Here is a 14,159-nt window from a genome sequence, read left to right as displayed (position 1 = left end):
CGTCTGGGACCGACCTTTAAACGTCACCATCCGAAAGACGTGACTCAGTTTCGAACCTGCGTCCTCGGCTGAATCAGTTTGTAACTTCCACTTTTTAGCTGGATTACAGGCGCACGCCACAACGCCTAGGTGGTCTCAAAACCCCTAGCCTTTTATCAAGCCCTAATAAAGCACTGGTGTTCTGAACCAGGACCCGGTTTCGATTTCCGGGGAGAGATCATTTTTAATGTGTGCAAAAATCTCCGTCGATTGTAACATAATACATATATACCACAGTTAGGCTCACCACAGGCAAAACATGGTCTTCCTGGTGGTTTCACGGGAGGCGATGTGCAGCTACAAGTAAATGCTTGGTTGTTATTGAAACAAACGTCTGTGGCAGTCACTAAAGTGGAATTGATAAAATGAAAAAGAAGATAAAAGATAATGTTACTGACAAATAAATGCAGAATTAACCCAATATCAATCATGAAAGACACAAACTCAGCAAAGTTACAGTTAGACAGCATCAAATGAATTGAATGAAGAATCTACAATTACATGTAGCTAAACAGAAATACTCAGAAATAAAAGATGTTGACAAGAGTACGTCCAGGATCGGTTTGATTTACAGTCCTGCACAGCAAACCCTACTTTCCATGATTTTACAAAATATATTCAAATGTATTCATATGATAAAGAGGGATAACATATATAAAAACTAAGAACAGAAGAACCCAGTTAAAGAAAAATAAATAAGGATGAAATGAGATGATGAAGTGTCCTGAATAATAATGAAGCATGGCGGAAAGAGGCATGAACTCGGTGAAGGTGATGAAAAGATAATGGAAATGAGGTAAAGAGCATGAACAACCAGATCAGAGGGAAACAATTTCAAGACCGTAAAATAACAAATTTAACCTCTTAAAATAAATTAATAAACTAAAAGAAAACTAAAAGAGTTCGGATGACGTGATTACAATGTAGAAGAATTCGTAGAAAATCATTTAGGTAATGTAGCTTAAGAATCGGTGCACACTGTAAGGATTTTAAATTATCGAAATCATAAGAAATTTACCCAGTCTTGCTGATAATTACACTCTGCACGGAGAAATTTGTAAATATAGGACTATAAACACATGGCTTTCAAGCTTTCCATCTATGCATGTGGCATGTGAAGAACAATACATTACGGAAGACGTTTCCAACATGATGCTCGGCCACACTGACATAAAAGAATAACGGAGTTTACAGATAGCATATGGTACAAATGACCCCAAATATCCACAGATCTTTTGCACATGGAGAAGTTCCACTTTGAGCATCTTAGGATAATAACTGCCAAAGTCCTAGATGTGCTTCATGGATCAGGCGCGGATCCAGGATTTCTTAGGGGAGGGGGCCCAACTTTTTTTTTTTTGCTCCCGAAAATTTGAAAATCGCGCCGGCCGAAAAGTCGCTCAGTGGGGGGGGGGGGGGGGGGGGGGGGGGGGGGGGGGGGGGGGGGTACAGAGCACAATTTTTTTGCTCCCGAAAATTTGAAAAACTCGCCGGCCCAAAAATCGCTCAGTGGGGGGGGGGGGGGGGGGGGGGGGGTAGTAAGCACTTTTTTTTTTTTTTTGATCCTCGAAAAAATTTCAATTTGCACCCCCCCCCCCCTTGAGCGCCAGGGGGGGGGGCCCAACCCCCCAAAATCGTAAAAATCACGTGATTTTACATGATTTTTTTCTCAAGGGGGGGGCCCGGGCCCCCCGGCCCCCCCCCCTGGATCCGCCACTGTCATGGATACCTTTTGTTTGCCCTCTTGAAAAGAATACTTCTACCTGCGTATTTTAGAATGTATCGTTGGTGCATAAATGAATAATGTTACATAACCCTCATGAGCGCATATCCAGTATTCATCTCTGTGGGTTTTACCTTTTTGGTACAAATGACCCTTTATCTGCTCATGCTCAGACTGCAACCGTAAACTGGCTTATACGAGTACTCACAATTTTAGGCTCCCTCTTACTATACCACAACGGGACCACAACCTAGGCTATCCAGAATATTTTCTTGTAACTTGTCTACTAGTGAGCTTCAGTCATGTCAATTTTTTAATTTTATAATTTCACTGTTAGCCTTTGATAAACTCAAAATAGGTTCCTACCAAACTCCAAAGGCCTACCTAGAGGGAACAGTAGGGCGCTTTAGTAACGAGACGGAAAGCAAAGAGGACGGCAGAATTCACTCAACCGAGATCAAATAATGTATGCAGTTCGGATTCTGTGTATTGAAATACTATTATTCTTATCAGGTGAATGAAATAATTTGTATTGAGGCACGTCACAAAGACATATGCATTAAATTTGGTTACATTACGAAAATGGTCTATTGTACGGCGATACAACTCTTCCGTCTAGTTTAGGAAACGTACGCTATTATGGCTGAGAACGGTCGTGAAAATCAACAAGACGGAGAAAACTCTTGTTCGCACATGCGCAGATTGATTATTTTGCTCGGTTACCCTCGTCTTTGCCTTCCGTCATTTTCGTAATGTAACCAAATTTAATGTATAAGTCTTTGTGAAGTGCCTCAACACAAATTATTTCATTCACCTGAAAAGAATAATAGTATTTCAATACACAGAATCCGAACTGCATATAATATTTGATCTCGGTTGAGTGAATTCTCCCGTCTTCTTTGCCTTCCGTCTCGTTACTAAAACCTCCTACTGCCATTCAAACACCGTTTGAAGTGGCACAATGTGGCGAATAACGTTGGCAAGCACAACACAATAGAATGTATGCAATATAAATATTGTGACCAACTGAAACCAAATTGGCCAAAGTGTGTGTATAAATGGCTCTGGGAGGAAGCTGACAACGATAGTGGCTCACCGACCACAAATAAAACCATAAGAAAAAAAACAACCTTTTATAGATAGGGACAACTGTCCTTTCCCCCTCTAAATATTACCCTCCCCAGCACTTTAGTAATGACCTGTCAAAATGTACAAAATAACTCATCGTCTGGCAGTGTGACCATGGTTCACGCGCGTCGTAAGTTCACGCACAGTTCCATTATCTAAACAACAAACAGATGCAACTAATGGAAAGAAGAACCTGCAATCACCTAGTGACGAGCATTTCTAGAAAATGTAGTGAGAAATTATAAAAACATTAACAAAAGATCGGCAGCTTTGCAGTGTTTGGTGTCTGTGCCGAAAAAAAATGTGTATTTACCGACAAGGGTTTGCAAATCTTTATTTTCAAAGAAGATGTCATCAAAATTGTGCGTAGAGAGCGATACCAACTGACTATTTGATATTTTGCCTTCATCTTAATTCAATTATCTCACCTATGGTAGATCTCTCTTTTAGATAAAATTCAGCTGTAAACTTTCGTGCCCGAATTATAAAGCACTCGCTGATTTATGACTTGTTCCTCAGTTGTAACGCACGCCGATCTCACGTCGGAGTTTGAGGGAGCGATATCGTCGGAATTATTTTACACTTGATGTAGTTTTGAATTCTGAACTGCATTTGGTAGTAAATCATTCTTAATTAATTTTTAGTAGGAAATGATAAATCATGGATCGAACCTAAATATTCTTTAAATGTTCGCGAACTTTGGACGCCCCATCATACATATCCAACCCATAGCTTGTAGAGATATTTCTGTAGAAGTTGCCCTCGTTCATACATTAAATCTATGGAGCCTTGAAATAGTTTACTTCCGCAAAGATTGTGGCCTGAATTCGTACAAAGCTAGGTTTGAAATGCGTCGAAACGCGTCATAAATTATGACGCACATAAACCTAGGTTGGTCGACAAACCTCCTTTGAGAATTTGGGCCTTTATGGGGGAGGGAACTATTTGGAGCTCCATGTATTGTCCTTTGATCGCGTATGAGTGCGTGTGTCACAACAATAACGATCTGAAAGAGATAGTTGTGACATGCGAATTACAGTAGTTTAACTCATGGAGCTCCACATAGTCCCCCCCCCCCCACATGATTGATCTGGTGAAAAGTGATGATAGATATTAACTTACTTCTGTTAAAAGTCAAGACCATGGTAAAAACGACATAGATCCATAAGTGCTTCATCTTTAGCTGTGGAGAAATAAAACAAGGTGATGTATAGAGAAAATTGTTGATAAATGATTGATTCATCAATCAAATGCATTGGTGATTTAAATTTGAATAATAATGACAATAATAATGATGATAACAATACTAATGATAATGATAATAATAATGATAATAGTTATAACAATAGCAATACGAATTAGTTCATTATATACCCAGACGGTGTGTTCGAACAGTTGATTTTAAACAGCAATTAATTTAGAAGAGGTTAACACGCAATATTTCAAAGATATTCTTAGACCTGTGTTGGATAATATTAAGGAAAAATATTCACGATTATAAGGGATATTCTATTATAGTTACTGTAACTGTAGTACCTGCTCCTATTTTTGTTATTAAATCATTGCATAAAAGTATATATGCTTTTCTTTGGAGTTCAAAAAGAGAAATAGTGAAAAGAAATGTCTTTATAAATAAACAGTTAGATGGTAGTCTTGATATGGTAGGCATTGAATCGAAAACAATTTTTTTGTATTTATCTTGGATAAGCAAATTATTGGATGAACAAACTTGTAGATGGAAATCATTATTCAGACATTGGATTGAAAGGATTGGATTTTTTCCAGATTATTTACGATATAATTTGAATAAGAAAGATATAAAAATGATGTGTATACAAAAAGGACTGTCAGAGTTTTATCAAAATCTTCTTGTTGCATGGTCAGAATTTAAATATCGAGGTTTAGTTAATGTAAAAGAAATATAAGAGGAGATATTATGGAAAACAGCCATGTTAGATTAAAAAGTTCTAGATTATTGTTTTCAAAGTCGTACGTAGCTGGAATTTCTAAAGTAAAGCATGTGATTACAAATGGTATTTGGAAAGACTCGATTATGTTAAATAGTAAAGTTGGTATTCATCAATTATTATTATTTACATGCACAGGCCAATTGAGTTAATTTTCTCTTTATAAGTGAACATGCCTTCCTATACTTGATTCTCTTCTCATTTTTTGCTTCCATTTACTTTTTTTTTTTTTATCAACGTTCTGTTCATACAATATGTAATTTTCATAATAATATCTATAATTTTCTCTCAGTAACTGTGTAAACTTATTATGGGCGTTCCCAACTGTTATCCCAAATGTTATGTTTTTTCGGGTTTTCGCCTCCTTCCGTATCTGAATTATTTATTGTATACTCTATGTTGAAATCATTGTTACATATGTAATTTATATATACATTGTGTTTTATATTGTACTGTTGTGAAGGGAATTAATGTTAATAAATACACACAAAGTTGACACCCCGTTAATTTTCAAAATAAATATTCAATATAGAAATATCTTTCACATATCAAAATAAACATAAATGACTGAACAAAGTCATTTGACAATAATGAGTCTAAGGAAGAAAATTGCACAAATGGGGCATCTGTCCATTTGAATGTTGATAAGCATCTTTAAATTTGTAGATCAATCTAAAACAATGAACAAAATAATGATCATGAGAAACTACAAAGGAGAGGCCCCTTTGTCGTGCTTGTCAAAACCATGCAGTCATGGGACTACAAAAGACATCCAGAGCCCAATCCTCCTCATTATTTCTCATTCTTTGTTTACATTGTTGAACAAGAATGACTTACAGATGCCCATGTTCATTAACATTTGAACGACTGTTTGCTCTATTCTAGTTTTCTTCCTAATCATGAAAGAGTGCCCAGGGGTTGATACTGTGACCATTATTAATTAGCACCTTTATCAATGATATTTGTTTTTAATTTCCAACACTTGTCAAAAGTATCTTTGTCGCTGACGATACTGCAATCTTTGCAAAAGGGGATAAGTTTGCTCATGTTTACCAAACATTAAAAAATAAGCTGGATGTTTTGATAAAATAGTTTAACATAAACAAAAAGGAAGATAAATTGTAGTAAAACTAAAACTACGCTGTCGCTCATATAGTTGGAATATTTGTTTTAAACCCAATTTAGGGAATTATTTTGACAGTGATTTATTTCTAATTATTCCAAATAGATCTAGATAATAATATACATTCTCAGATTTTATTGAATAATAATTTGCCAGTGTTTGTTTTGCGTGACTGCTAAAGCATATGTATGCTACTATGCTCACCAACTAGAGGACCTACCCCCTTAAGTCATAAATGACAGTAATGAGGATTAATGCCCAACAAAAGGGCACTAATATGACACATCGACACGGTTCTGATCCTGGGGCCTCACAGTTACGAGGCCATTGTTTTGCCACTGAACCATGACTGTATGCAGCGGGAGCTAGGGTAAGGGGCAGTCCCCACAAATAAAAAAACCCAAAGAAAATGCAATCAATTATCAATAATTCATTGAATTCCCCCCGGTTCCCAACAGAAAAATATCTTCTGTGTGCCCATGCCTTGAGCCATACATTTTTACTTTGCATGTTCACAGTTTAATGAATTACAACTTTTTATTCAATTATCATCATCTTTGCAAGTTTTTAAAAATCAAAACCGACACTATCAGTCTCTTCTTCTTGAAAATAAAAATATATGAATAATTGATTTCGCTACTTTCAACGAGGGCTGACTCGTTGTGTTTTTTCTTTTACTAGTTTGTTCGTATCATTATCCTCTAGTCTTGTTAAACTGTCCATTGAGTGCTTATGCTGTCTTTCTATTGTGCAACTAACTTTAAGCCACACTTTTTAGCCACACTTTACTTTAAACCCTTCTATCTCACTGGAATCTGTTTCGATCTTTAATGTGGTTTAAATATTTGTTTTATTTTATTGTATCGGTGCAAGTATATCAATCTATGTGAACTTGTTTTGTTTAATTGATAAATATAATTATATGCCCTTGCTTATTTGGTTCATTTCAACCAAGCTTGAATTTTATATAGGTCGTCTTTTCCAACTGAAACGTGTTCTGCGTTTAAACCTACCTTATTTATTTAGTAGTAAATAAATGTGTATTATGTTTTGTGTATATGTTTTTATTTGGTGTTGTTGTAAGTTTTGTCGTGTACTTTGTCGATTGCCTACAGGGTACCCTTAAAAAGCAGGCATTGCGGCTCTGAAGGGACAACCCTGTATTCAAAAGAAGACTGAATAAATATAAAAATCACCCCTCTCCTCCCACCCCGTTTCCTTCTCGAAAAGATTTTCCTCCACTGATAAAATCTAAAGTCCCCCCTGTCCGTCCATCTCTTCCATTAATCACGTTAATAATAGGGACCTTTAGATTTACACAACGACAACGTGGATTGCTACGATCGACGTCCTTTTAATGCACTGCCTTGAATGGACGTCACACGTATGAGTCCACGCAAATCTAAAAGTTCCTTATATCCGCTGATCTATACTTCCTTGTCAATTGCTAAAAAAACACCGCGTAATACAGACTCTTAAAATCACAATAAAGCTGCCTGTGCAAGAGCAGAATAGGTAAAATGTGCGAGAAACGGAGAAAAGAAAAAGAACAAGAAGACATATGACTCTGACTTCATGCAGTATGTTATCAATTCTGTTGGCGAACACAATTTGTATGGAGAAAACCTCAAAAGTGTTACATTCAAAGATACAGATCAGTTCGGGTCATGCGATTACATCGTGAAAGAAACTTTGTGGAGGCAATTGGGAAAGCTTGATTACTAAGAAGATACCCTGTGGTTTCGGAATTATCAACACAATAGGAATTTCACTCATTCCCAATTTCTTTTCAAAGCATTTTTCTTCATATATACCTTTTCCGTGTGGAGTATTGGGGGTGAGGAGGGGCATAACTCTGCACCCCATCCCCATTTTCATCACCCCTCCCTTACCCGATATTGCTTGAAGTACATCGACTATTAAAACATTGTTTTTAGCGGCTGATCATTTGTTGATTGCCAGACGGGCTTTATAAACCTAACGCCCTTTTGGCACTCAACAGTGTACATGTATATACTTCCTACTACTGCTGGGTATGTACTCACCTCTTTAATATTCCTTTTTGCTCAAGTGTCGCAGCATATTAGTAAATATATCCCGATATTCAATTTTGACTATCTCAAGTAATATCCGATATCCCTGACTGTCACCTAAAAATTCAATTCACAAGCAACAGTAATAACTCGCTACAGCCTGATTCCACTTGCCTGTCTTATTATGGCAGTGTGCATACTGTTCCTTGTTCTGTTTATTGCTCTTGGGAAGCAATTCATGAATGCAAAACTGTGCTTGGCAATGGAACACATTGTACTTATACGGTGATGATTCATATTTATATATCCATTCACGCATATCAATTGAAAACGGAAAGGCTGGTACACAGTATTTCTGGAAGTTTCATGAATAGAAATTCGGCAATGTTCATTGATTCGGAGCATTTATTGGCTTCACAGTAATACACTTTGTGGTTTTCCCCAAACAAATGAGCATAGTACCCACATGGGTTCACTTATGGTGAGGACCACGGGCGTAAATCAGGGGGATGGGAGGGGTATATGTCACCCCCCCCCCCTTTTGAGAGGGGAGGGAGGGGGAGACCGGCGTGAAATTATATATTCCAATTTTCAATGGAAAAAATAAATCTATAAGTTAAAGAAAAGTTGAATACTTCAATATAAGTAACCTTTGTCTGTAAAAGCTGTTAAAATAGTAAATATATATATATACATAATATAGGTTTTCTTTCCAAATATCACTCTCAATCCAAATGGATTGTGTGTATATTTGCGCGTTTAATTGCAACTTGCCTGACCGAGTAAGTGGTATTTTTGGGTTGTGATCATCCCCCTCCTCTTCCCGGAACGGATTTTACCCACTGATGTTATCTAAACTAACCACTTTCCGTTCGTCTCTTCCATTAATCATGTTAATAATAGGGACTTTTAGATTTGCACAACGACAACGTGGATTGCTACGATCGACGTCCTTTTAATGCACTGCCTTGAATGGACGTCACACGTATCAGTAAACTAACGTAAACTAACCCCTTTCCGTTTGTCTCTTCCATTAATCACGTTAATAATATCCGTTGATCTTTACCTCTTTCTGAATTGCTGAAAACACTGCGCAATATATACTCTCAAAGATCACAATAAATCTATGCAAGATCACAAAACGTTAAATGTGTGACAAACGGAAACAAAATAAGGAAAAAAAGTAGGATAACATGTATTTGAATTCATGGAGTATCAACGGTAGTGATTGCATTGGGCTTGGAGAAAACCTCATTGTAAAATTTAAAAGTCAAAGATATAGATCAGTTCTGCTCATGCGATTATATAGTAAAAGAAACTTCGTGGACGCAATTGTGATAGCCTGATTACCAAGTAGATACCCTGAGGTCTAGGAATTATCAAAGGCAAAAGCATTCTTCTTGCAATAATTATACTTATAATGAATTTTCCGCAGTTTTCTTCCCGTGTGAAGTATTCGGGAATATGGAAGGGCATCACTCTACCTCACACACAAACAACAGTAATGCAACAACCCGATTCTACACAACGGTGCCAGATTTAGTATAAGTATGCTTCCTGGCATAATGTTGACCCTTTTAGCATCTTGCATTATGCCTGGCATAATTTGGCTATTTTAAGCAAAATGCTGGCATAATTTATGCTTAAAAAAAAAAAAAAAATTTAATATATCTCTCAAGTACATGTAGGTAGATGGTAAATCATTCCAATTTTCTATATTGTTTTTCTAAGCCGTCGCTAAATTGCTTCTTACCCCTTCCCCCTCCCCCTTATTCAGCGGTTGGCTGAGTCGGCGCAAAATATTTCCTGAACAATTCGATGTTTGGGCGTTTGGCATAATTTTTGGCGATTTAGCATAATTTTCGCTGCTCCCCTAGCATAATTGTATGTTTATCATTGGCCACGCTGATTCTACATGCCTGTCTCATTGACAGTGTCGACGATGTTCCCCGTTCGGTTTAATGTTCGTGGTAAGCTAAGTATAAATCCAAAATTGTGCTTGTCGATGGAACATATTCTACTCATAGGTTGATCATTCATATTCATATGCCCACGCATATCAATTGAAAACGAAAAGGCTGGTAAACAGTGTTTCGGGAAGTTTCATGAATAGAAATTCGGCAATGTTCATTGACTCGGAGCGTTTGCGGCTGTATTGGCTTCACACTAACACACTTTGTGGTTTTCCCCAAACTAATGAGCATAGTACCCAAATGGGGTGATCTTATGGTGAGGACCACGGGCGTAAATCTGGGGGGGGATGGGAGGGATATATGTCCACCCCCCCCCTTTTTTGAGAGGGGAGGGGGGGGGGGGTGACCGGGGTGAAATTATATATTCCAATTGTCTATGGAAAAGATAAATCTATTAGTTAAAGAAAACTTGAATACTTCAATATAAGTAACCTTTGTTTGTAAAAGCTGTTAAAATACAAAATATATATACATATATAGGTTTTTCTTCCAAATCTCACTCTCAATCCAAAGAATTGTGTGTATATTTGTGCGTTTAATTGTGATCTTCTGACCCAAACACTCTACTGCAACTTGCCTGACTGAGTAAAGGATTTACTTGGTTGTGATCACCCCCCCCCTCCCCCTCCCCTTCCCAGAACGGATTTTCCCCACTGATGTTATCTAAACTTACCCCTGTCTGTTCGTCTCTTCCATTAATCTCGTTTATCATATCTACTGATCTTTACCTCCTTTCTGAATTGCTGAAAACACCGCGCAGTACAAACTCTCAAAAATCACAATAAATCTGTGCAAGATCACAAAACGTTAAATGTGTGACAAATGGAAACAAAATAAGGAAAAAAAAAGTAGGATAACATGTATTTAAATTCATGGAGTATCAGCGGTAGTGACTACATTGGGCTTGGAGAAAACCTCATTGTAAAATTAGAAAGTCAAAGATATAGATCAGTTCTGGTCATGCGATTACCTTGTGAGAGAAACTACGTGAAGGCAATTTGGATAGCCTGATTGCTAAGTAGATACCCTGAGATTTAGGAATTATCAAAGGCAAAAGCATTCTTCTCGCCATAATTATACTTATAATAAATTATCTGCAGTTTTCTTCCCGTGTGAAGTATTTGGGAATATGGAAGGGCATCACTCTACCTCACACATAAACAACAGTAATGCAACAACCCGATTCTACACAATGTTGCCAGATTTAGTATAAGTATGCTTTCTGGCATAATGTTGACCCTTTTAGCATCTTGCATTATGCCTGGTATAATTTGGCTGTTTTTAGCGAAATTCTGGCATAATTTGAGCTTTTTTAAAAGCATTTTTAATACGTTTTTCAAGTACATGTAGGTATGATGGTAAATCTTTCAAACAAATTGCTTCTTACCCCCCCCCCCCCTCCCCCCCCCCCCCGCTTCGATTCAGCGGATGGCTTAGTCGGCGCAAAATATTTCCTGAACAATTCGATGTCTGGGGGGTTTTGCCATAATTTTTGGCGATTTAGCATAATTTTCGCTGCTCCCCTAGCATGATTGTATTTATTTCACTGGCCACGCTGATTCTACATGCCTGTCTCATTGACAGTGTTGATGCTGTTCCCGTTCTGTCTAATGTTCGTGGTAAGCTAATGAGAAATCCAAAATTGTGCTTGTCAATGGAAGATATTCTACTCATAGGTTGATCATTCATATTCATATGCCCACGCATATCAATTGAAAACGAAAAGGCTGGTATTTCTGGAAGTTTCATGAATAGAAATTCGGCAATGCTCATTGATTCGGAGCGCTTGCCTGTATATTGGCTTCACAGTAATACACTTTGGGGTTTTCCCCAAATAAAATACCTAAGCATAGAACCCAAATGGGGTTCACTTATGTTGAGAACTACGGGCGTAAATCAGGGGGGTGGGGAGGGGTATTTGTCTATCCACTCTCCTTTGAGGGGGGCGGGTAACAGGTGTAAAATTATTTATCCCAATTTTCAGTGAGGAAAAAATAAATTCATCAGTGGAAGAAAATGTGGACACTTCAATGAAATTAACTTTTTTTTTTACAAGCAATTAAAATACAAAAAAATAGATATATATATAAAGGTTGATCGTCCACTTTTAAGATGGGAGTAAAATATAGAGGCCATTCCGGAAAAGAGACAGAGAGAGTATGTGTGTGTGTCCGTTTAACTTTAGAATGTAAAACCTTCCCGCTCTAAAGGGGCAACGGATATATCCCCTCCATCTTGTAGAGCGTTTATCAACTGAGGTGCCGCGATAATATTTTTTTGCCGCGAGTTATATAGTTTGCAATAACGTCGAATTCATGGAAACAAAGTATAGGTAGCCGCAAGATTATCAAATATATATCACATGGGGTGTTTTGATAAGGTATACTATTTCAGATATGAAGTTTTATTTTCACAATGAACAAATAATTAATTATATTTGCTTATATAGCGCCTAACACTTACTTTATCAGACCTCCTTCTAGAGCCTTCCTTCGCTCGGGCACTTTGCGCTCTCAAAATGGTCCACCTCATATAATCTCTGCATCCCCACTAAAATCTTAGTTACGGGCCTGAATCCGGGGTAATAGCATGAAACTTTGTTAAGTATATTTGTATCGTAGCCGTGCTATGTAAATGGACATATTATCAGTATGATACTAATGATCACACAATGATTATGATTGTACGATCGCATGTAATCATGGTACACAATTACAAGATAATCATTATTTCACTATAAAATGATATTTATAATTACATGATAGCCGGAGGATTACACGGTTGCACGATGCTCATGATTACCTAATAATCATGATTAAACATGGTAATCATGACCAGATGAACATTATTATACGATTACATGGTAGTCGTGACTACATGTAATTACATATTCATTCAAAAGCAGTGTTGTCTTTGAAGTGTTGTTGAAGTCTTTGCGATCGGTTCCGAAGGATAGGAATATTTTTTTTAAAATCTTGAATGAATAGTAATTATCAATAATAGTTTTGTTATTCTATCATTTAAGTTCATGACTGATTGAAATATTGAAATACTTCCATTCGAATCTTTAAGTTATTTCGATATCTGAATATTATAGCAACAAAGTACGAACCCCATTTTAACCAATCCCAAGCATAATACGTATAGAAACCTGCTTAAATGCATTTATTTGATAACAAGACATATATCATGCATATTCGATTGAAATATTGAAAATACGTCCATTCGAATCTTAGTTGTTTCGATATCTGAATATATAGCAACAAAGTACAAGTCCCATTTCAACTAATCCCTACCATAACACGTACCTGCTTAAATGTGATAAAAAACATATAACATGCATATTCGAAATAGTACAGTAATAAAATGTAAAAATATTTTTCAAATGTATAGAGTATAGTTTCAGCTGCAATATTAAGCCGAAAATTAATATACGGTGATAACATTAATCATGACGGGAAACTTTCTAACTCCAAAAATATGGAGTGTCTAAAAAAAAAAAAAAAGTTGAAAACGACGATCTGGAAGACGAAGAATGTATGAGGGCAAGCTACGCCACTGCTCATGCATATTCATCATGACAAGGTCATCAACCTGGATGAGGTAGTAGACATATTTTAGAAGAGCAATCCAAGGGGGAGGATGCTCAGTATGATATAGGTAAGAAAAAGGTACAAACAACAAAGGTAGGACACAGTTATTAGAGAAACAATTTTGATGTTAACAAATTTACCTAAAACTTGATTTTCAGACATAAATATGCCATAATTCTACCTACCCCGGGAAGGGGGAACACCCTCCCAAGACCCCTTCGGATCCCCCCCCCCCAGACCTCCTTCTAGAGCCTTCCGTCGCTCGGACACTTTGCGGCCTCAAAATGGTCCACCTCATATAATTTCTGCATCCCCACTAAAATCTAAGTTACGGGCGTGCATCCGGGGTAATACCATGATGCTTTGTAAGTATATTTGTATCGTAGCCGTGCTATGTAAATGGACATATTATCAGTATGATACTAATGATCACACAAAAATTATGATTGGACGATCGCATGTAATCATGGTAAACAATTACAAGATTATTATTATTTCACTATAAAATGATAATCATAATTACATGATAGCCAGGAGAATTACATGATAGCGAGGAGGATAACTAGTTGCACGATGATCA

Source organism: Strongylocentrotus purpuratus, unplaced genomic scaffold (assembly GCF_000002235.5).
Source record: "Strongylocentrotus purpuratus isolate Spur 01 unplaced genomic scaffold, Spur_5.0 spur5_scaffold_17, whole genome shotgun sequence".
NCBI classification, from domain to species: Eukaryota; Metazoa; Echinodermata; class Echinoidea; order Camarodonta; family Strongylocentrotidae; genus Strongylocentrotus; species Strongylocentrotus purpuratus.
The sequence above is the reverse complement of the archived record's forward strand: the minus strand, read 5'-3'. Positions refer to the sequence as shown.